At 45.1% G+C, this 21,021-nt stretch overlaps 1 protein-coding gene and 1 long non-coding RNA gene across 15 annotated transcripts in view; one reads left to right on the forward strand and one right to left on the reverse strand.

The window, feature by feature from the left end:
• Positions 1-21,021, reverse strand: part of NFIB (nuclear factor I B) — a 308,859-nt gene that overhangs the window by 198,943 nt on the left and 88,895 nt on the right. The gene's annotated exons all lie outside the window — the stretch shown is intronic.
• LOC143762949 (uncharacterized) overlaps positions 13,972-21,021 on the forward strand; it is a 57,181-nt gene continuing 50,131 nt past the window's right edge. Inside the window, exon 1 of the long non-coding RNA XR_013212285.1 lies at positions 13,972-14,040. This is a non-coding gene — a long non-coding RNA (uncharacterized LOC143762949). The remainder of the gene's footprint in view (positions 14,041-21,021) is intronic.

Raw genomic sequence — 21,021 nt, forward strand, 5'->3', positions numbered from 1 at the left:
TAGGAATTCTAGGTTCAGACATGGGAGAGTGAACAACGAAATCCTATATGTTTTGAACCTTTGCCGCGAGATTACTCAGGCTGGAAGCCAAACTCTGGACATCCATGATAAACAGCTAAGATCAGAGCCATTCAAGGGTTAAGAGGAGGTAAGAAGCAGCTAGACAGCAATTAAGGGCTAGGCAGCAAAACTCTGAAGGAAAAAAAAATAAAAAATTTCCCTTGAACACTTCTTTTTCTCCTGCTTCAGCCCAAACAATTAACACTTTGTGGGCCGGCTATACTGTCATGAATCCCCAATGGCTAGGGATAGCACAGGATAAGCAAGGTATAATAAATATCGGACGAGCTCTAGGGTGATGGAACCTAGGCTGACCGCTGCCCTACGCCTGACAAACGCAACTAGAGATAGCCAGGGAGCGTGCCTACGTTGGTTCTAGACGCCACGCACCAGCCTAAGAGCTAACTAGTACTGCAGAGAAAACAAAGACCTCACTTGCCTCCAGAGGAATTAACCCCAAAGGTATAGTTGCCCCCCACATGTATTGACGGTGAAATGAGAGGAAGGCACACACATAGAGATGATGTATATAGCTTTAGCAAATAGAGGCCCGCTGAAAACTAGAAAGCAGAATGACACAAAAGGGGACTGAGCGGTCAGCAAAAAACCCTAATCAAAAAAACCATCCTGAGATTACAAGAACCCATGTGCCAACTCATGGCACATGGGGAGAACCTCAGTCCACTAGAGCAACCAGCTAACAAAGAGACATTCTAAGCAAGCTGGACAAAAAACCAAACAACTGAAAATCAGCACTTAGCTTATCCTGAAAGATCTGGGAGCAGGTAGGCAGGAACCAAACAGAGCACATCTGAACACATTGATAGCCGGCAAGGGAAATGACAGAAAGGCCAGGTAAAATAGGAAACACCCAGCCTCTGATGGACAGATGGAAACCAAAGGCCGCAACCCACCAAAGTCACCCAGTACCAGCAGTAACCACCAGAGGGAGCCCGCAAACAGAATCCACAACAATTAACATATTACTGTTTCATCAGCCTCTTTATCAATTGCAATGAGTTTACAAATCTGGAATGTGTAAATGTGCATGGAACATATCGTTAATAACCTTAGCTAATGTGCCATTCTCTGACTGCAGGTGATAAGCCATTACTGTACAATGACTCACATTCTTCCAGGTCTGACAGCCAAGTTCCACACAACAGGGTGGTGGAATAAACATGTTTGCACTAAGTTCTCTCTCAGCATAGCATCCCATACAAGCATTTATCACTCATACATCCCATAATTATGCAGGTATCTGTCTACTAGTAATTCAGTCTGACCTTAAACATTTATTGTGACCATATATTTTAAGCCAGGCATTACTTAGTGTTGGGTAAAAGAACATACGCTTATGATACTGAAGAATGCAAGTAAAAAATTAAATGTGAAAAAGATGAGAAAATTTTAACATTCTCTGGTTACAAACTTGGCAAGCTGTTCAAACCACTGCGGAGAAATGCATGTTACAATTGGCCACGTATGTCTGCCAGGAGGATCACTCCTAGTGTCCTCAGCCATTCCCACAATATTGCCACTACCCTGAATATGGGGCAGTTGTGGACAAATCTGAGACTCTTGTACATTGGTCTACACTGAGCCAATGCAGACTTGTCATGTGTCTCACATGTAGAAAGTTACAGCACTACATGATGTGGACCAACACAACTGGATGGTTAAGTGTCATGGCTTCTGTTATTACAGGAGACTCCATGGATATTATGGATCTGTTGGGTAACTTACCTTTAATAGCCCCATATACATGATAAAAAGTCAGCCAAAATGTCTGATTTCATCTGTAATAAACGATCATTGGTTAAATCGGTGAAATGAACGATGATTTACCGATGACACTTCATAATCATTCAAAAGACCAGTCTGGCATTTTGGATTTTTTTGAGCTGAATATAAGCTCTGACTGCAACATCACTCGAAAAAATCCAACAGCCGAGGCAGTCTGACATGGGTTTTTTTCTGGAAAAAGAGTGACCTGACAAATTCTCATTTCTCTGCAGATAATTGTCCCTTGTGTATGGGTGCCATTGCTTTCTCTCTCTACACACATTATTTATTTATTTATGTACCATATAGCTATGAAGGCCATTGATATCCAGTTAAGCAGTTTCCCAGTAGAAATACACCATGGGAATCATTCATATCTTTGCTGTTGGAAGTAATACTTATGAAACCCAGAGGTTTTATTAACGAGGACTGGGCTCAAAAACTCCAACCAAAAACGGCCAGAGATGTGAGCAGGCACGGAAAGTGTACCTGTTCCCTGGCTGGGAGATTGGAATACTGTATGTGGGTACCAGGTCCAGCTCAGACGGATGCCGAATCTCCACATCTGCGTTCCTCCTCTTTCTTACAGGCTTCTGTTTATTTACACAAGCAGCAACTAAAGCATTAATGCAAAAACCACAAGATGTGGAGAAGAGCTGGAATACACCCCAGAGTTCTGTTAACCTCCCCAGTGCCAGAAGATAATGCACTGCCAATGTAACCCACCGTAACATTAAAACACAATCCGGAAACGCCAGCTAAAATATAGAAAAATGAAAGCAGCTTCTGTGTAGTATTGCTGTCACTGTTCCACTGCCCGAAGGAGTTTGCGTAGATGACTTTGGAGAGTTGCTAAGAGCTCAGGGGTTAACATGATTGGCAAACAATGATAAAAGAATTCCAAGTAAAACTGCCTAAATATCCATAGCAGCCCAGTCAGAGAGAGTCTGATGGCAAACTGCCCATCATTCTTTGAGGCTGCTCTTGTCACATAAACTACTGCAGGCTGTCCAGCTAGGCAGCCGTCTGATTTCTAGGGAAGTCAATGGGGCTCCCAGCCAACCCCTGAGATGGTTGCCAGCCCCCTGGGTATTTCAAGGCCAAGTTGTTCAAATGCAATTCACTTTGCCAGAATTCTGTGATGTCAAAACTAGTCAACCCCCAACCAGAATAACCAGTCATTCAGGTTACGCTAAATGAGACTTCAGTGTCCAAGTAATGATGACCTGTGACCAAAAGATGACTGTTACCTCTCACTATGTCCGTTACCTCTTTATGCTATATATATATATATATATATATATATATATATATATATATATATATATATATATATATATATATATATATATATATATATATATATATATATATATATATATATATATATATATATATACACAGCTCTGGCAAAAATTAAGAGACCACTGCAAAATGTTCAGTTTGTCTGATTAGTCTCTTATAGGTATATTTTTGAGTAAAATGTAAATTGTTCTTTTATTCTATAAACTTCTGACAACATGTCTCCGAAGTTCCAAGTAAAAACTTTTGTATTTATTTTCTGAAAATGAGAAATGGTCAAAATAACAAAAAATGCATTGCTTGCAGACCTCAAATAATGCAAAAGAAAACAACAAGTTCATAATCATTTAGAAACAACAATACTAATGTTTTAACTCAGGAAGAGTTCAGAAATCAGTATTTTGTGGAATAACTATGATTTTTAATCACAGCTTTCATGCATCTTGGTATGCTTTCCACCAGCCTTTCACACTGCTTTTGGGTGATCTTATACCACTCCTGGTACAAAAATGTAAGCAGCTCTTCTTTGTTTGATGGCTTGTGACTATCCATCTTCCTCTTGATTACATTCCAGAGGTTTTCAATGGAGTTCAGGTCTGGAGATTGGGCTGGGCATGACAAGGATTTGATGTAGTGGTCCTTCATCCACACCTTGATTGACCTAGTTGTGTGGAATGGCGCATTGTCCTGCTGGAAAAACCACTCCTCAGAGTTGGGGAACACTGCATGAGCAGAAGGAATCAACTGTTTTTCCAGGATAACCTTGTATGCGGCTTGATTCATACGTGCTTCGCAAAGAACAACCTGCCCAATTCCAGCCTTGCTGAAGCATCCCCAGATCACCGATCCTCCACCAAATTTCACAGTGGGTGCAAGACACTGTGGCTTGTACGCCTCTCCAGGTCTCCGTCTAACCATTAGATGACCAGGTGTTGGGCAAAGCTGAAAATTAGACTCACAGAGAAGATTACCTTACTCCAGTCCTCTATGGTCCAATCCTTATGGTCTTTGGCAAACTTCAACCTGGCTCTCCTTTGCTTCTCATTGATGAAAGTTTTTTTTCTAGCTTTACATGACTTGAGCCCTGCCTCTAGGAGCCTGTTACAAACTGTTCTTGCCCTGCACTTCACCCCAGCTGCCATTTGCCATTCATTTTGTAGGTCACGTGATGTCATCCTGCGGTTGCTGAGTGTCATTCGAATAAGATGACGGTCATCCCGGTCAGTGGAGAGTCAATTTCGCCCTCTGCTGTAGCTTTGTTGTCCCCAATGTCTGCTGCTTGACCTTGTTGTAATGGACTGCCATCTTAGAAATTTTAAGGATGGAGGCAACATGACGCTCGCTGTGTCCCTCTGCTAGTAAAGCCAGAACTGAGCCCTTCTTTTTCTCACTTAAGACTTTTCTTTTCAACTCCTTTGGCATGATTAAAAGTTATCTTTTCATTCCTATTACTTTTGGGATATTACTAGCACTTGTTTTGCCATCCAGCTTGTCCTATTGCAAGAGGATTGTGAACTCTACAGCAGGGTTTTTTATACTTTCCTTCATTAAATAAGATTTGGCTCAGGTGATCACCTAATCAGAAGCACATTAAGTAGAATGAGGTATCCTCTGGTTGGAATTCAAATGACACTGGAATGGAATGGCTGTCAGACATGTAGAGAAGCTGATTTTTATATAATTGTTCAGTGGTCTCTTAATTTTTGCCAGAGCTGTATATACTGTATCTACATATATAATCGCCAGTTGGGACTTCCGTCCGCTGTCCCTGAATCCCATAAGGCACAGCGGCAGTGTCACTTGCGCAGACGCAGTTTGTGGCCGCAAGGTGACGTCTATGTTTTACTTGTGCAGCTGCAGTAACAGCCTTACGGCCATGAACTGTGCCTGTGCAAGTGACAGATATATGTCACCGCTATTCTCAGTAACAGCCATAACTGCGCGGTGTACCAGTGCATGCTTACTTACGATTTTTTATTACCTCACACAGCACAAACAACTCCACAGTCCCATACTGTGCATCAATTTTGTCTACTATCTGAGACACAAAAATACGGTCTTCTGCTGGTATGTACATAGTTCATACCACTGAGGCACTGCTTCTGGATTTACCATTTTAACTGTAATAAACAAAAAAATAACTAAAAATATTTGGCCTCATCACCATTGCGGCACAAGGAAAGCCAGTGCCACGCCAAAATATACGTTATTTTTATTACCTCAGCCAGCAGCAAATTTGCTACAGTCCCATACTGTATAACAATTGTGCCTACTATCTGAGACACACAAGCACTCTCTACTACTGGTATGTACATACTTCATACCACTGATGCACTGCTTATGGATGTGCCATTTTAACTGTCCTAAAAAAAAAAATTAATAAAACATTTTGGCCTTATCACCATTACGGCAAAAAGAATGTACAACCTCCAATTATAGTCACAACAGCTTACAAGAGACCACATAGGGTAAATAGACACACAGCACCCAGGGGAGACACCACATAGCGAACACCACTCAAGAAACACTACACCAGATACCAAAATACAGCACACAACAAGGAAGAAACAGTGCACAAGGGGTGAAAGAGGTCATCTGACCCAACACATACAATACAAAAATGCAGAGGGTTGATATAGAACAGATATGTTGGAAAGCGCAAATGGTGTGAGACATGTCCGCTGCTCCTGTCAGCACCACTAAGCATTCACCGCACTCCCAATGCGATAGCATCGGGTCTATTTCTAGTCTATATATATATATAATTGTCTAAGGGTCACTTCTGTCTTTCTGTCCTTCTGTCTGTCACGGATATTCATTGGTCGCGGCCTCTGTCTGTCATGGAAATCCAAGTCGCTGACTGGTCGTGGCAAAACACCCACGACCATTGCCACGACCGATCAGCGACGGGCACAGTCTGGTGGCAAAATGGCCGCTCTTTCCTCCCCGCAGTCAGTGCCCGCTCCATACTCCCCTCCAGTCAGCCCTCACACAGGGTTAATGCCAGCGTTACCAGAGCGCGGTGTAACGCACTCCGGTAACGCAGCTATTAACCCTGTGTGACCAACTTTTTACTATTGATGCTGCGTATGCAGCATCAATAGTAAAAAGATCTAATGTTACAAATAATAATAATAAAAAAAAAGGTTATTCTCACCCTCCGAAGTCGCCCGCTGTCCTCGGCAGTGCAAGCGGCAGGTTCCGGTGCCAAGGATGCTATGCAAAAAGGACCAGCCATGACGTCACGGTCATGTGACCGCGACGTCATCACAGGTCCTGCGCTCATACCATTCCTGGGACCGGAAGCTGCCGCGTGCACCGCACACAGGCACCAGGTCTTCAAGGGACCTTCGGAAGGTGAGTATATGTTTATTTTTTATTTTAAGTCCAACGTGGCTGACCAATATACTGCATACTATGTGGCTGGGCAATATACTACATGACTGGGCAGTATACTACGTGTCTGTGCTGTATACTACGTGGCTCTGTGCTGTATACTACGTGGCTGGGCAATATACTACGTGGCTGGGCAATATACTACGTGGCTGGGCAATATAATACGTGGCTGGGCAATATACTACGTGGCTTGGCAATATACTACGTGGCTGGGCAGTATACTACGTGTCTGCGCTGTATACTACGTCACTGGGCAATATACTACGTGGCTGGGCAATATACTACGTGGCTGGGCAATATACTACGTGGCTTGGCAATATACTATGTGGGCTGTGCAATATACTATGTGGGCTGTGCAATATACTACGTGGACATGCATATTCTAGAATACCCGATGCGTTAGAATTGGGCCACCATCTAGTATGTATATAAATATATATATATATATATTTCGCCAGTTGGGACTTCCGGCCGCTGTTCCCGAATCCCATAAGGCACCGCGCCCACAGAAATCAGTGCAGCCGTGAGCATGGCCCCGCTCTTCACTGTACAGGCGAGGCTGCTGGTTGCTAGGAGATGGCGGAGGCCTCTGACACCTGTAGTGAGAGGCGGGAGCGCTGACATTACATGTCTTGCGGCGGCGCCCGGTAACAGGACGGGAGGTAGGAACCGTGTGCCCTGTACTCACTGATATCGTATATACCGCACAGTACACAGTGCAGACCGCGGGCAGCATTAGCTACCCTTACACTGATTCTCCATATATACAGCATACAATGCTCTGCCTTATAGACAAGACTTCCCCTCAATAACTCCCGTGCGCCCCCCAGTGGACGGCTGTTGTCTGGTTACAGGGGAGTAGAGTGGCAACTAATAATGGCAGCTTTCACCCGCGGAGGCTGCCTCTCCCAGCTTACACCCGCGGAGGCTGCCTCCCCCCAGCTTACACCCACAGAGGCTGCCTCCCCCAGCTTACACCCGCGGAGGCTGCCTCTCCCAGCTTACACCCGCGGAGGCTGCCTCCCCCAGCTTACACCCGTGGAGGCTGCGTCCCCCAGCTCACACCTGCTGAGGCTGCGTCCCCCAGCTTACACCCAGCGGAGGCTGCCTCCCCCAGCTTACACCCACGGAGGCTGCCTCCCCCAGCTTACACCCGCGGAGGCTGCATCCCTCAGCTTACATCTATACATACTGTAGAATTGCCAGTTGGGACTTCCAGCCGCTGTCCCCGAATTCCATAAGGCACCGCAGAAGTGTCAATTGCGCAGGGGCAGTTCGTGGCCGGAAGGCCACGAACTGCGCCTGCGCAGGTGACATACATGTCTCCGCTATTCCTACGCATGTGCAGTAACAGCCACAACTGCGCGCTCTGCCCGCGCATGCGCGGTAACGACGCGGCTGTTACTGCGCCAGCGTGGGGAATAGCGGAGATGTTAATTTCACTGCACTCCTGATGCGATAGCATCAGGCCTATTTCTAGTATTAGTATAAAAGGGTGTACACAGAGTTAACACACATTGCACTAAACAGCAACCCTGCGCCCGTCATATTCAAATAGGAATTGAAGACATTTAGTAAAAAGCTCTCAAATGAACAAAGGAGTAGTGATTTGATGTGCTTGGAGCTGTGTGTGACTCTGTACATTGGATGGTGACTTCCTCGCTGTGAGCCAGTGGATGCCCCTGAAGATTCCAGAATAGCGCTATACCAGTAGATATGAAGAAGTGTACAGGGCAAAGGGAGCCCGGAGCTAGGCTACTGTAACTGTATCGGCGTGTGCAGCACGCTAATACAGATACATTCTGCGGCAGAGCAGGGAGAATCGATCTCTCTGCTCTGCCGCCCGGCTGTTATGGGGTCCCTGAGCAGGCAAGGGGGCCCGATACCAGCAGTGGGTCGCCCCGGCCCATCATTGCAGGTTCAACTGTATCGGCTAGATGCTGATACAGCTGACCGCATTGATGAGAGTGGGAGCGTTATGCTCCCTCTCCCATCATCTCTCTGTCAGCGTCTGACGTCCCTGACGCTGACAGCGGGCCAATGATGTCACTACTCGTTGCCTGTTGTCCGGAGATGTGTGGGAGCTCGGAGCAGGGGAGGAACCAGGAGGAAGAGACGTGAGTATTGTATTTTTTTTATTTTTTTTTGGAGGTGCATTACTCTATAAAGGCCTAAGAGGGTGCATTATATTATAGTCTGCCTATGGAGGGCTGCACTATATTACAGTCTACCTATGTGTGGGCTTTTTTTTTCTTTTCATGTGTATGGGGTGTTTCGGTGGGCATGGGGAGACTATGGGTGTGTCATGCCTCACACGGTGCTGCATATGGGGGTGACATGCTGCTGCATATGGGGGTGAAATGCTGCACATGGTGCTGCATATGGGGGTGACATGATGCACACGGTGCTGCATATGGGGGTAATATGTTGCACATGGTGCTGCTTATTTGTGGTGACATGCTGCAAATGGTGCCGGCTATGGGGGTGACATGCTGCACATGGGAAAGCTATGGGAGCGACATGCTGCACATGGGGAGGCTATGGGGGCGACATGCTGCACATGGGGAGGCTATGGGGATCATCATGCTGCACAAGGGGAGGCTATGGGGGCATCATGCTGCACAAGGGGAGGCTATGGGGGCATCAAGCTGCACAAGGGGAGGCTATGGGGGCATCATGCTGCACATGAGGAGGTGTGGGGCTCATGCAATGTATATAGGGTGGCTGTGTGGGGCTCATGCATTGTATATAGAGAGGCTGTGTGGGGCACATGCAGTGTATATAGGGAGGCTGTGTGGGGCTCATGCAGTGTATATAGGGAGGCTGTGTGGGGCTCATGTAGTGTATGTAGGGAGGCTGTGTGGGGCTCATGCAGCGTATATAGGGAGGCTGTGTGGGGCTCATGCAGTGTATATAGGGAGGCTGTGTGGGGCTCATGCAGTGTATATAGGGAGGCTGTGTGGGGCTCATGCAGTGTATGTAGGGAGGCTGTGGGGCTCATTCAGTGTATATAGGGAGGCTGTGTGGGGCTCATGCAATGTATATAGGGTGGCTGTGTGGGGCTCATGCAGTGTATATAGGGTGGCTGTGTGGGGCTCATGCAGTGTATAGGGTGGCTGTGTGGGGCTCATGCAGTGTATATAGGGAGGCTGTGTGGGGCTTGTGCAGTGTATATAGGGAGGCTGTGTGGGGCTCATGCAGTGTATGTAGGGAGGCTGTGGGGCTCATGCAGTGTATATAGGGTGGCTGTGTGGGGCTCATGCAGTGTATATAGGGTGGCTGTGTGGGGCTTATGCAGCTTATATAGGGAGGCTGTGTGGGGCTCATGCAGTGTATATAGGGAGGCTGTGTGGGGCTCATGTAGTGTATGTAGGGAGGCTGTGGGGCTCATGCAGTGTATATAGGGAGGCTGTGTGGGGCTCATGCAGTGTATATAGGGTGGCTGTGTGGGGCTCATACAGTGTATATAGGGAGGCTGTGTGGGGCACATGCAGCGTATATAGGGAGGCTGTGTGGGTCTCATGCAGTGTATATAGGGAGGCTGTGTGGGGCTCATGCAGCGTATATAGGTAGGCTGTGTGGGGCTCATGCAGCGTATATAGGGAGGCTGTGTGGGGCTCATGCAGCGTATATAGGGAGGCTGTGTGGGGCTCATGCAGTGTATATAGGGAGGCTGTGTGGGGCTCATGCAGCGTATATAGGGAGGCTGTGTGGGGCTCATGCAGTGTATATAGGCAGGCTGTGTGGGGCTTATGCAGTGTATATAGGGAGGCTGTGGGGCTCATGCAGTGTATATAGGGAGGCTGTGAGGGGCTCAAGCAGTGTATATAGGGAGGCTGTGTGGGGCTCATGCAGTGTATATAGGGAGGCTGTGTGGGGCACATGCAGTGTATATAGGGAGGCTGTGTGGGGCTCATGCAGTGTATATAGGGAGGCTGTGTGGGGCTCATGCAGCGTATATAGGGAGGCTGTGTGGGGCTCATGCAGTGTATATAGTGAGGCTGTGTGGGGCTCATACTTGTATATAGGGTGGCTGTGTGGGGCTCATGCAGTGTATATAGGGAGGCTGTGTGGAGTTCATGCAGTGTGAGGCTGTGGGGCTCATGCAGTGTATATAGGGAGGCTGTGTGGGGCTCATGCAGTGTACATAGGGAGGCTGTGTGGGGCCCATGCAGTGTATATAGGGTGGCTGTGTGGGGCTCATGCAGTGTATATAGGGAGGCTGTGTGGGGCTCATGCAGTGTATATAGGGAGGCTGTGTGGGGCTCATGCAGTGTATATAGGGAGGCTGTGTGGGGCCCATGCAGTGTATATAGGGTGGCTGTGTGGGGCTCATGCAGTGTATATAGGGTGGCTGTGTGGGGCTCATGCAGTGTATATAGGGTGGCTGTGTGGGGCTCATGCAGTGTATATAGGGAGGCTGTGTGGGGCTCATGCAGTGTATATAGGGTGGCTGTGTGGGGCTCATGCAGTGTATATAGGGAGGCTGTGTGGGGCTCATGCAGTGTATATAGGGAGGCTGTGTGGGGCTCATGCAGTGAATATAGGGTGGCTGTGTGGGGCTCATGCCGCATATGGGGGAGGCTGTGTGGGGCTCATGCGATATATAGGGGGATATCAGCATACTGTACTTAATTCTGCTCAATATTAAGTGATGCAATTAATATTAATATAATTATCAATATAATAATTATATATAATTATATAATAATTACAACATATCGATATTAATATTGAGTAGAATTAATTTCAGCCTATTGGTTTGGCCCTCTACAACAGTCACGGTCTCTCATGTGGCCGCTCGGGAAAATTAACTGCCCATCCCTGTTCTAGAGGGTCGCTTTAGAATTTAGAGGGCGCAGAGAACCACAGAGCAGGTGCGGTAGTAGGGACACATACGGCAACAGCAGCTAAGTATTGGGGTATCAGCAGGATGAGGAGTTTGTGCAGGTTGGGAATAGATGGTGATGGGACTGAAAATATGAGACGTGAAATGTGTCTTTGTTGTAAAATCTCTGTAACCGAGTCCTGGCTGGAAGAAGTGGTCATGTTGGTCTGGGCCAGATGGAAAAGACGTGAAAAGTGGACGATTCCATCAGAAAGAACGCTCTATGTAAGTCACTATATGTAACTGTGCTGTAATCACTTATATGTTCCGTAGGACTGGTATCTACCACTGACCATATAGTGGTAATATCAATATTGGTCTTTATGTAGAGATTATTTTCAGCAACAGCGCGGTCATCTGATGAGGTTCTCAACTATTAGTATGCGTCACCCGGTTGTAATCAAGGTTACCTGGTTAGGGGGCCCACTCAGAAGTTTTGCCCACCCTGAACCAAAGCCCTAGCTACGCCTCTAGTAGCCACTATGACTATGTGCCTCATCTTAGTGTAGCCACTATGACCATGGACCTCATGTTAGTGTAGCCACTGTGACTATGTGCCTCATCATAGTGTAGACACTATGACTATGGGCCTCATGTTAGTGTAGCCACTGTGACTATGTGCCTCATGTTAGTGTAGCCACTGTGACTATGTGCCTCATGTTAGTGTAGCCACTATGAATATGATCCTCATGTTAGTGTAGCCACTATGACTATGTGCCTCATGTTAGTGTAGCCACTATAAATATGGACCTCATATTAGTGTAGCCTCTATGATTATGGGCCTCATGTTAGTCTAGCCACTATGATTATGGGCCTCATGTTCCAGTGTACTGGATGTGTAACCGCTGTGCTTATGTGTCTCATGAAAATGTAACCGCTGCACTTATGTGTCTCACGAAAGTGTAACTTCTGCGCTTATGTGTCTCATGGAAGTTTAACCACTGTGCTTATGTGTCTCACTGATGAGTTACCGCTGTGCTTATGTGTCTCGTGGAAGTGTAACCGCTCTCCTTATGTGTCTCATGGAAGTGTAACTGCTGTGCTTATGTGTCTCATGGAAGTGTAACCGCTGTGCTTATGTGTCTCATGGAAGTGTAAGGCTAGGTTCCCATTGCGTTAGTGCAGTCTGTTCAGCGCATGCGTTAAGCGGACTGCGCAACGCAAGTGCCTTTTAAAGATCGCGTTATGCTCCATCTGTGCTAGCGGTGACGGACCCGAAAACGCTGCAGACCGTGTCCGAGGGTCCGTCAGAGAATGACGGCACATCGCTAACGCATGCCGATTATGACAAATGCGCTACATAATGGCAGTTAATGGGTGCGCTAACGCATCCGTTACATAGCGTTAGTGCCGCTATGTAACGGATGCCGTCAGCGCATTGCCATTAACGCAATGTGAACCTAGCCTAACCGCTGTGCTTTTGTGTCTCACGAAAGTGTAACCGCTGCACTTATGTGTCTCATGGAAGTGTAACCGCTGTGCTTATGTGTCTCACGAAAGTGTAACCGCTGTGCTTATGTGTCTCACTGATGAGTAACCGCTGTGCTTTTGTGTCTCATGGAAGTGTAACCGCTGTGCTTATGTGTCTCACGAAAGTGTAACCGCTGTGCTTATGTGTCTCACTGATGAGTAACCGCTGTGCTTTTGTGTCTCATGGAACTGTAACCGCTGTGCTTATGTGTCTCATGGAAGTGTAACCGCTGTGCGTGTCTGGAAGTTTAAAGGGAACCTGTCACCCCCAAAATCGACGATGAGCTAGGCCCACCAGCATCAGGGGCTTATCTACAGCATTCTGTAATGCTGTAGATAAGCCCCTGATGTCACCTGAAAGATGAGAAAAAGAGGTTATATTATACTCACCCAGGGGAGGTCCTGCTGCCGGCCAATCCGATGAGCGTCGCGGTCCGGGGCCTCCTATCTTCATACGATGACGTCCTCTTCTGGTCTTCACGCTGCGGCTCCAGCGCAGGCGTACTTATCTGCCCTGTTGAGGGCAGAGCAAAGTACTGCAGTGCGCAGGCGCTGGGTCTCTCTGACCTTTCCCGGCGCCTACGCACTGCAGTACTTTGCTCTGCCCTCAACAGGGCAGACAAAGTATGCCTGCGCTGGAGCCGCAGCATGAAGACCAGAAGAGGACGTCATCATATGAAGATGGGAGGCCCCGGACCAGACTGCGACGCCCATCGGACCGGACCGCAGCAGGACCGCCCCTGGGTGAGTATAATCTAACCTCTTTTTTTCATCTTTCAGAATACATCGGGGGCTTATCTACGTACAGCATTACAGAATGCTGTAGATAAGCCCCTGGTGCTGGTGGGCTTAGCTCATCATCGATTTTGGGGGTGACAGGTTCCCTTTAACAACTAATCTCAGGTGTCACTATGTGAATGCTGTTTTCTGTGAAAAATACAGTACGTATTAAAGGGGTATTCCGACTTTCATAACGTGGTGGATAGTGCTTGTATAAAGAAGTAATTTTGCAATTTATTGCTTCTTAAAATTTGCAGCAGTTCTTGAGATGTTCACTTTTTTCTGTTTACAGCTTGTTGTTTAGGAGACTGAACATTGCTGTTATATAGCTCTGCGATGAATCTCACTAGCATTAAAAGGTAACCGTGATCGCCAGTGATCCTTGCCAGCCGTCAAGTCAGTGCTTACAAGCTCAATACATGTGTCATGGTTCCACCCCTCAGGGTGTCTGGGATGCAGTTACTGACAGCTCGGCCATCCAGTCCGGTATACAGAGGCGTGCTGAAGCTGTCAGTACTTAGATGGACAGCATGGCCATCCAATCAGGTACAGGGATGTGCTGAGCTGTCAGTGTGTTGATTGACAGCTCGAGTAGCCAATCTGTGACTGGGAGGCGTCAGCTATCTCAGGTGTTCATCATCTTGGGTAATTTCCAGAGGTACATTCATCTTGTGAGGTTTGTGCTCTGTGCTCTCCTGTGCCTTGTGTTCTATTTGCTTGATCTGTTGCCTGACTTTGGACTTTGTTCTGACCATCCCCCCCATTTAACCCCTTCAGCTTTGATCCGCAATCCTCCCAGTACTCTGACATAAGAACATTACCTGACTACGCTTTTGTCTCTTCCTTCTGGCTTCTGACCTTGGACTCCTTGACCACGCCGACTCACATGTTTTACAGTTAATTTTTAGAATTCAAGGCAATGAGTTCTAAACGAAAAAAAAAAACCTTTTTGAAGAGATTTTCCGGTTTACAAAAACCTCTATCTCCAGGCGCAATTTGTTTAAAAAAAACAAACAAACTGTGCACTACTCATCATCTCTGGATCCAGCATCGAGTCTCCGCTGCTGCTCCTGGTGTCAGTTATTGCCTGTAGCGCTGACAGCGAAATCACTACAGCCAATCAGTGAGCTCAGTGTCTCTTCTTGAGTGGATGGCACAAGACTTCACCGCTAGAGTACATATTAAAAAATAATAATGTTTTATTCAGCTCTGCAATCACTATTCCATGATGTTTCCAAATTAACATGATCAAACTAGTGAAAGGTTTTCCTTAACCATGCAAAGCTGAATACCATTAGTGGCCGCTTAATTCAGTTCACATTACACGCTATAATCGTGTGAAGTTTCCAACAAACAGACTTCACAGAGAACAGCTATAATCTGGGGTCCACAAACATGTACAGATAAAGATACAGCAATACCCTATGATACCCTGTCTCCTGGTAGCACCTCCAGCCTCTGGACACTACACTGACAAACACAGCAAAACTTCTTGCAACAACTTGCATTGATGTGCCATCCTGGATGAGCTGCACTACCTGAGCCACTTCTGTGGGTTGTAGAGTCCTTCTCATGCTACCACGAGTGTGAAAGCACAACCAACATTCAAAAGTGACCAAAACATCAGCCAGAAAGCATTGGTACTGAGATGTGGTCTGTGGTCCCCACCTGCAGAACCACTCCTTTATTGAGTGTGTCTTGATAATTGCCAATAATTTCCATCTGTTGTCTATTCCATCTGCACAACAGCATGTGAAATTGATTGTCAAACAGTGTTGCTTCCTAAGTGGACAGTTTGATTTCACAGAAGTCTGATTTACTTGGAGTTATAGTCTGTTGCTTAAGTGTTCCCTTTATTTTTTTGAGCAGTGTATATATGTGTCATTGACACACATATATATATATATATATATATATATATATATATATATATATATATATATATATTTATCTTTATATTTCATAGAGCATTAGATAGAAGAATAGCCGATAATTCAATTGTCGGGTTCTGTAAAATCATTGCAGAACCTGACAGGATATGAGACATGGTTTACATACAGTAAACATTGCATATCCATGATATTTTATATGTCCTTCACTAATAATGTTAGTAGTGTGTGTGTAAAATTTTGGAGCTGTAGGTGTTAAATTAAAGGATTAATTCAGCCTAAGTGATGTCAACGGTAGTCACTGAGCATGCACAGAATCCCCGCCTGACACGGTGAACTTCACAGCGTGGGAAAATGTTCAGAAACTTTCCCAAGCTAATGAGTTCATATCCGGTCAGGTGGGGAGGCTGCGCAGGCAGCTTTTCATTCATTCCTCCATGGTTTACAGCTCGGCCGGTAGCATTAGCACTGCTCGGGGTTGTAAACTATTCAACCCCTTGAGATGGACTGCAGCGTGGGACTTGACTGTACTGCGGACAGGTATGGGATATTGTTGGTTTTTTCATTTTGCTTTTTTTTTCCCAGAAGAACGAGGGCTTCGCTTGGATTCAGAGTGCAATAAAGATGGTAAACCTGTGTTTCCTTATTTCACTAAAAGACTTTGTTCTTAATGTGTGTGTATTTTAACCCTTTCATACTATTGGATTAATAATGGATAGGTGTCTTATTGACACCTCTCCATTATTAACCGGGCTTAATGTCACCTTACTATAGCAAGGTGACATTAACCCCTTATTTTCCCATACGCCACCACCACAGGGCAATGGGAAGAGAGAGGCTAAGTGCCGGAATAGGCGCATCTTACAGATGCGCCTTTTCTGGGGTGGTTGGGGGAGAATGTTTTTAGCTAGAGGGGGAAACAATAACCATGGTCCCTCTCTGGGCTATTAATATCTGCCCTCAGTCACTGGCTTTCCCTCTCTGGCGGAGAAAATTGTGCGGGAGCCCACGCCAGATTTTTCCGTGAATTAATCCTTTAATTTAACACCTACAGCTCTAAAATTTTACACAAACACACTACTAACATTATTAGTCAGGGACACGTTTGCACGAATATTTGAGGCCATGGATCCATTATATGTCCATTTTGCAAGCTGACAAGAAAATCTCGCCATACGGATGCCTTACGGATACTTTAATGAGAAAAAAAAATTGCATCCTTGCATTGCACATGGATGACATACAGATCACTGTTGGGGAACATTTCTGTGAATCTCGGCCATGAAAAACGGACCGTTTATTTATACATTGTGTGTGACTCCAGCCTTAATGTAAAATACTCAAAATATAACAACTGGAAAACATGAACTGTGTCACTGTGACAACTTCTGAATGTTATCATCGTGTATATGAGGTGCGCAGCAGCAATGAATTGTCGCATTATTTGAGCACTGCCATGTGTGTGCTTGTGGTAGACTTTCCCCAAGGGATGAGCTCAGATTGTTTCAGCTAGACATGGATACAACAATCACAGCTTTAATAAAAGGTTGATTTCCTCATACACAGAACATTCACTTTCTTCCTCCTGGATTGCTCCCAGAGATACCATTGCAATGCAACCTACGCAATTAGTTTTCACAGGTGGCTGTTTCGCCTCCAGTTAAACTGCTTTCTTTCTTCTCCAGCAAGTCATAGCAGAGCAAATGTATATAAAAACATTTCAGATATGAAATAAACAATTTTCTAAAAGCAGCTGGGATCCAAAGCATAGTGTCAGAATGACCGAGAGTCGAGACCTACTGTAGACGTTAGATGTAAAACATCCCGGTTCATCTGAGGGGGCAAGACACAGAGAGAGGGCAGTCTGAGAATATTAATAGGGAGATGAGAACAGTATAGAAAAATCTTCCAGCATGCACACTTTCTCCTTCTGAAAATAAGTCATGTATAGGATGAAATGCATATTCAAAGGAGATTAAACCTAAACAGTTTTATGGATAAAGTGCTATGTTTGTTTTGTGATTTAAGACAGAACATCTGGAAAGATTTTTAAAGACTCGCTCTCATTCTGAAAACAATAGGTGGTCCATGGAAGCCTTAAATTAGCAATCATAAAAGTTTCCTTTAATAGATAATACTGATGTGAAGAAGTACAAAGACCAGAGAATAAGGCTACTTTCACATTAGCGCAATGCGACGTTGCGGCGCACCGACGCATAATGTGGAAGCGCCGCACAACGGGGGCAGCGGATGCTGTTTTTCAACGCATCCGCTGCCCCATTGTGAGGTGCGGGGAGGCGGGGGCGGAGTTCCGGCCGTGCATGCGCGGTCGGAAATGCTGCAGACGACGCACCAAAAAACGTTACATGCAACGTTTTTTGGTGGCGACGGTCCGACGCAACCGTCGATCGACAGTTGCGACGTGTGGCAATGCGTCGAACTGTGTCGCTAATAAAAGTCTATGGAGAAAAAACGCATCCTGCAAGCAATTTTGCAGGATGCGTTTTTTCTGCAAAACAACACATAGCGACGTGCAGTGCACAAAGCTAGTGTGAAAGAGGCCTAAGATAAAACATGAGAGTAACATATGATATCCAGTTTAGTATTGGGTACACAATCAAAACGCCCTCTATACTAAGTATCGTTCGTACAAAGGGCTGCATGAGTAATAGAGCATACTGATGGCCCTACAAACACGTTATAGCCTTACATGGACAAAGAGGTACAAGCAAGACTCAGAAAAGGCAAAGGACAAGAGATGTGATTGCTAACATTATATGGATAATTGAAAAGGCCAAAGAATACAAGGAGATCTATTTTTTCTTCATCGACTACAGCAATGCCTTCGACTGTGTTGATCACCAGAAACTTTGGAATAACATTAGGCTATGTGCACACAATCGGGAATGTATGCAGAATTTTCCTAAGCAAATCTGGACTCCTTTCGCAGGAAATCCGCTCGCGTTTTTATCGTGTTTTTTGTGGATTTTTCGCTTATTTTTCCGGAGGTTCCCAATGCAATAATATAGAAGCAAATCTGCGAAAAATCCGCAAAATTAACCCCTTTCTGACCTCGGACGGGATAGTACATCCGAGGTCAGAACCCCATGTTTTGAACAGCTGACGTGCCCGCAATAGCGGCGGGTGAAATTGCGATTCACCCGCCGCTATTAACTAGTTAAATGCCGCTGTCAAACACAGACAGCGGCATTTAACCAGCGCTTCCGGCCAGGCGGCCGGAAATGAGCGCATCGCTGACCCCCGTCACATGATCGGGGGTCAGCGATGCTTCTGCATTGTAACCATAGAGGTCCTTGAGACCTCTCTGCTATGTAGCAGAGCTGATCGAGTTGTTCCAGCTTCTAGCCTCCCATGGAGGCTATTGAAGCATGGCAAAAGTTAAAAAAAAGTACAAAAAAATGTGAAAAAAATATAAAAGTTTAAATCACCCCCCTTTCGCCCCATTCAAAATAAATCAATTAAAAAAAAATCAAACCTACACATATTTGGTATCGCCACGTTCAGAATCGCCCGATCAATAAAAAAAAAGCATTAACCTGATCGCTAAACGGCGTAGCGAGAAAAAAATTTGAAACGCCAGAATTACATTTTTTTGGTCGCCGCAACATTGCATTAAAATGCAATAACGGGCGATCAAAAGAACGTATCTGCACCCAAATAGTATCATTAAAAACGCCAGCTCGGCACGCAAAAAATAAGCTCTCAACTGACCCCAGATCATAAAAAATGGAGACGCTACGGGTATCGGAAAATGGCACAATCTTTTTAGCAAAGTTTGGAATTTTTTTTTCACCACTTAGATAAAAAATAACCTAGTTATGTTAGGTGTCTATGAACTCGTAATGACCTGGAGAATCATACTGGCAGGTCAGTTTTAGCATTTAGTGAACCTAGCATAAAAGCCAAACAAAAAACAAGTGTGGGACTGCACTTTTTTTGCAATTTCACCGCATTTGGAAGTTTTTTTCCGTTTTCTAGTATACGACATGATAAAACCAATGATGTTGTTCAAAAGTACAACTTGTTTTGCAAAAAATAAGCCCTCACATGGCCATTGCGACGGAAAAATAAAAAAGTTATGGCTCTGGGAAGGAGGGGAGCGAAAAACGAACACGGAAAAACAGAAAATCCCAAGGTCATGAAGGGGTTAATGAACATGTTGCGTTTTTTTCCGCATGGGCACCAAAATTGCAGAATGCATTAAATTGATGGGATGCTTAACGTAAGCGTTTTTAAGTGTTTTTGCAGCGGAAAAACGCTGAAAAAACGTGAACAAAAAGTGAAAAATCCAGAAGTTGTGCACATAGCCTTAAGGATATGGGAGTGCCATCTGATCAGCCTCATTAGGAACTTTTGCATCGACCAAGAAGCAACAGCCTGAACAGAACATTATAACATTGCATGGTTCAAAGTAGAGCGAGGTGTCAGACAATACTGCATCCTGTCACCATTTCTCTTCAATTTATATGAAGAAGCTATTTTCAGGATGGCTGGACTTGCTGAAAAACAATAAGGAATCAAAATTGTTGGATAAATCATCAACAATGTTAAATACGCAGACTATACAACATTGATAGCAACTAGCGTAAATGGAATTAATTATCAAGGTGGAAAGCTCAAACATGGGACTGCTAATCAATAAAAAGAAATATAAGATCTTGACTATTGTCAGGTACAACTAGGACAGCAATCACTAGAGAAGGACATCATGGTCGGACAAATAGAAGGAACAAGGTGAAGAGGAAGACTGAATGGCTTGATACTATCAAGATAACAGTGGAGAAGACTCTGGTTGACTTATCTAGGCTTGCACAAGATCGATCTTCCTACAGATCATTCATCAAGTCACCAAAGCTTGAGATCAAGCCGAAGACCATTAAAGAAGAAAAGGCTTCAGGACTGTTCTAATTAATACAATACAAATTACAATCAACTGGAAAATCTGTCTGTTCAGTAGTATCAGATGAGGAGATCCTTCATTTACTGGTGAACAGATAGCTCTGACAGGCAAACTTTTCCAGTAGTAAGACAGCCAGCGATCTAACATTTATTCCAAAGGAAGAAGAAATTAGAGAGGAGATGTCAAACATTCTTGAAAAGTATCAAGCAGAAAATTAGATTTGTAGTATAAGTAATACTAAGCACAATGTTAGCCTGGAATTCAGTCATAACCTTCTCAAGGAAAGTTAAATGACAAAAAGTCAAAGTTTTACTTTACAAGCCATCATGATATTTCTTCTATGCGTTTTTTCAAGTTTTTTCGCCTTTTTTCCAGAGCTTTCCCTATGCATTAAATAGTGGAAAAAACATGCAAAATTAATGAACATGCTGCTTTTTTTACCGCGATGCGTTTTTTCGCTGAAAAAAACGCATCATGTGCACAAAAATTGCGGAATGCATTCTAAATGATAGGATGCATATGTATGCGTT

Source organism: Ranitomeya variabilis, chromosome 1, assembly GCF_051348905.1.
Source record: "Ranitomeya variabilis isolate aRanVar5 chromosome 1, aRanVar5.hap1, whole genome shotgun sequence".
Classification (NCBI taxonomy): domain Eukaryota; kingdom Metazoa; phylum Chordata; class Amphibia; order Anura; family Dendrobatidae; genus Ranitomeya; species Ranitomeya variabilis.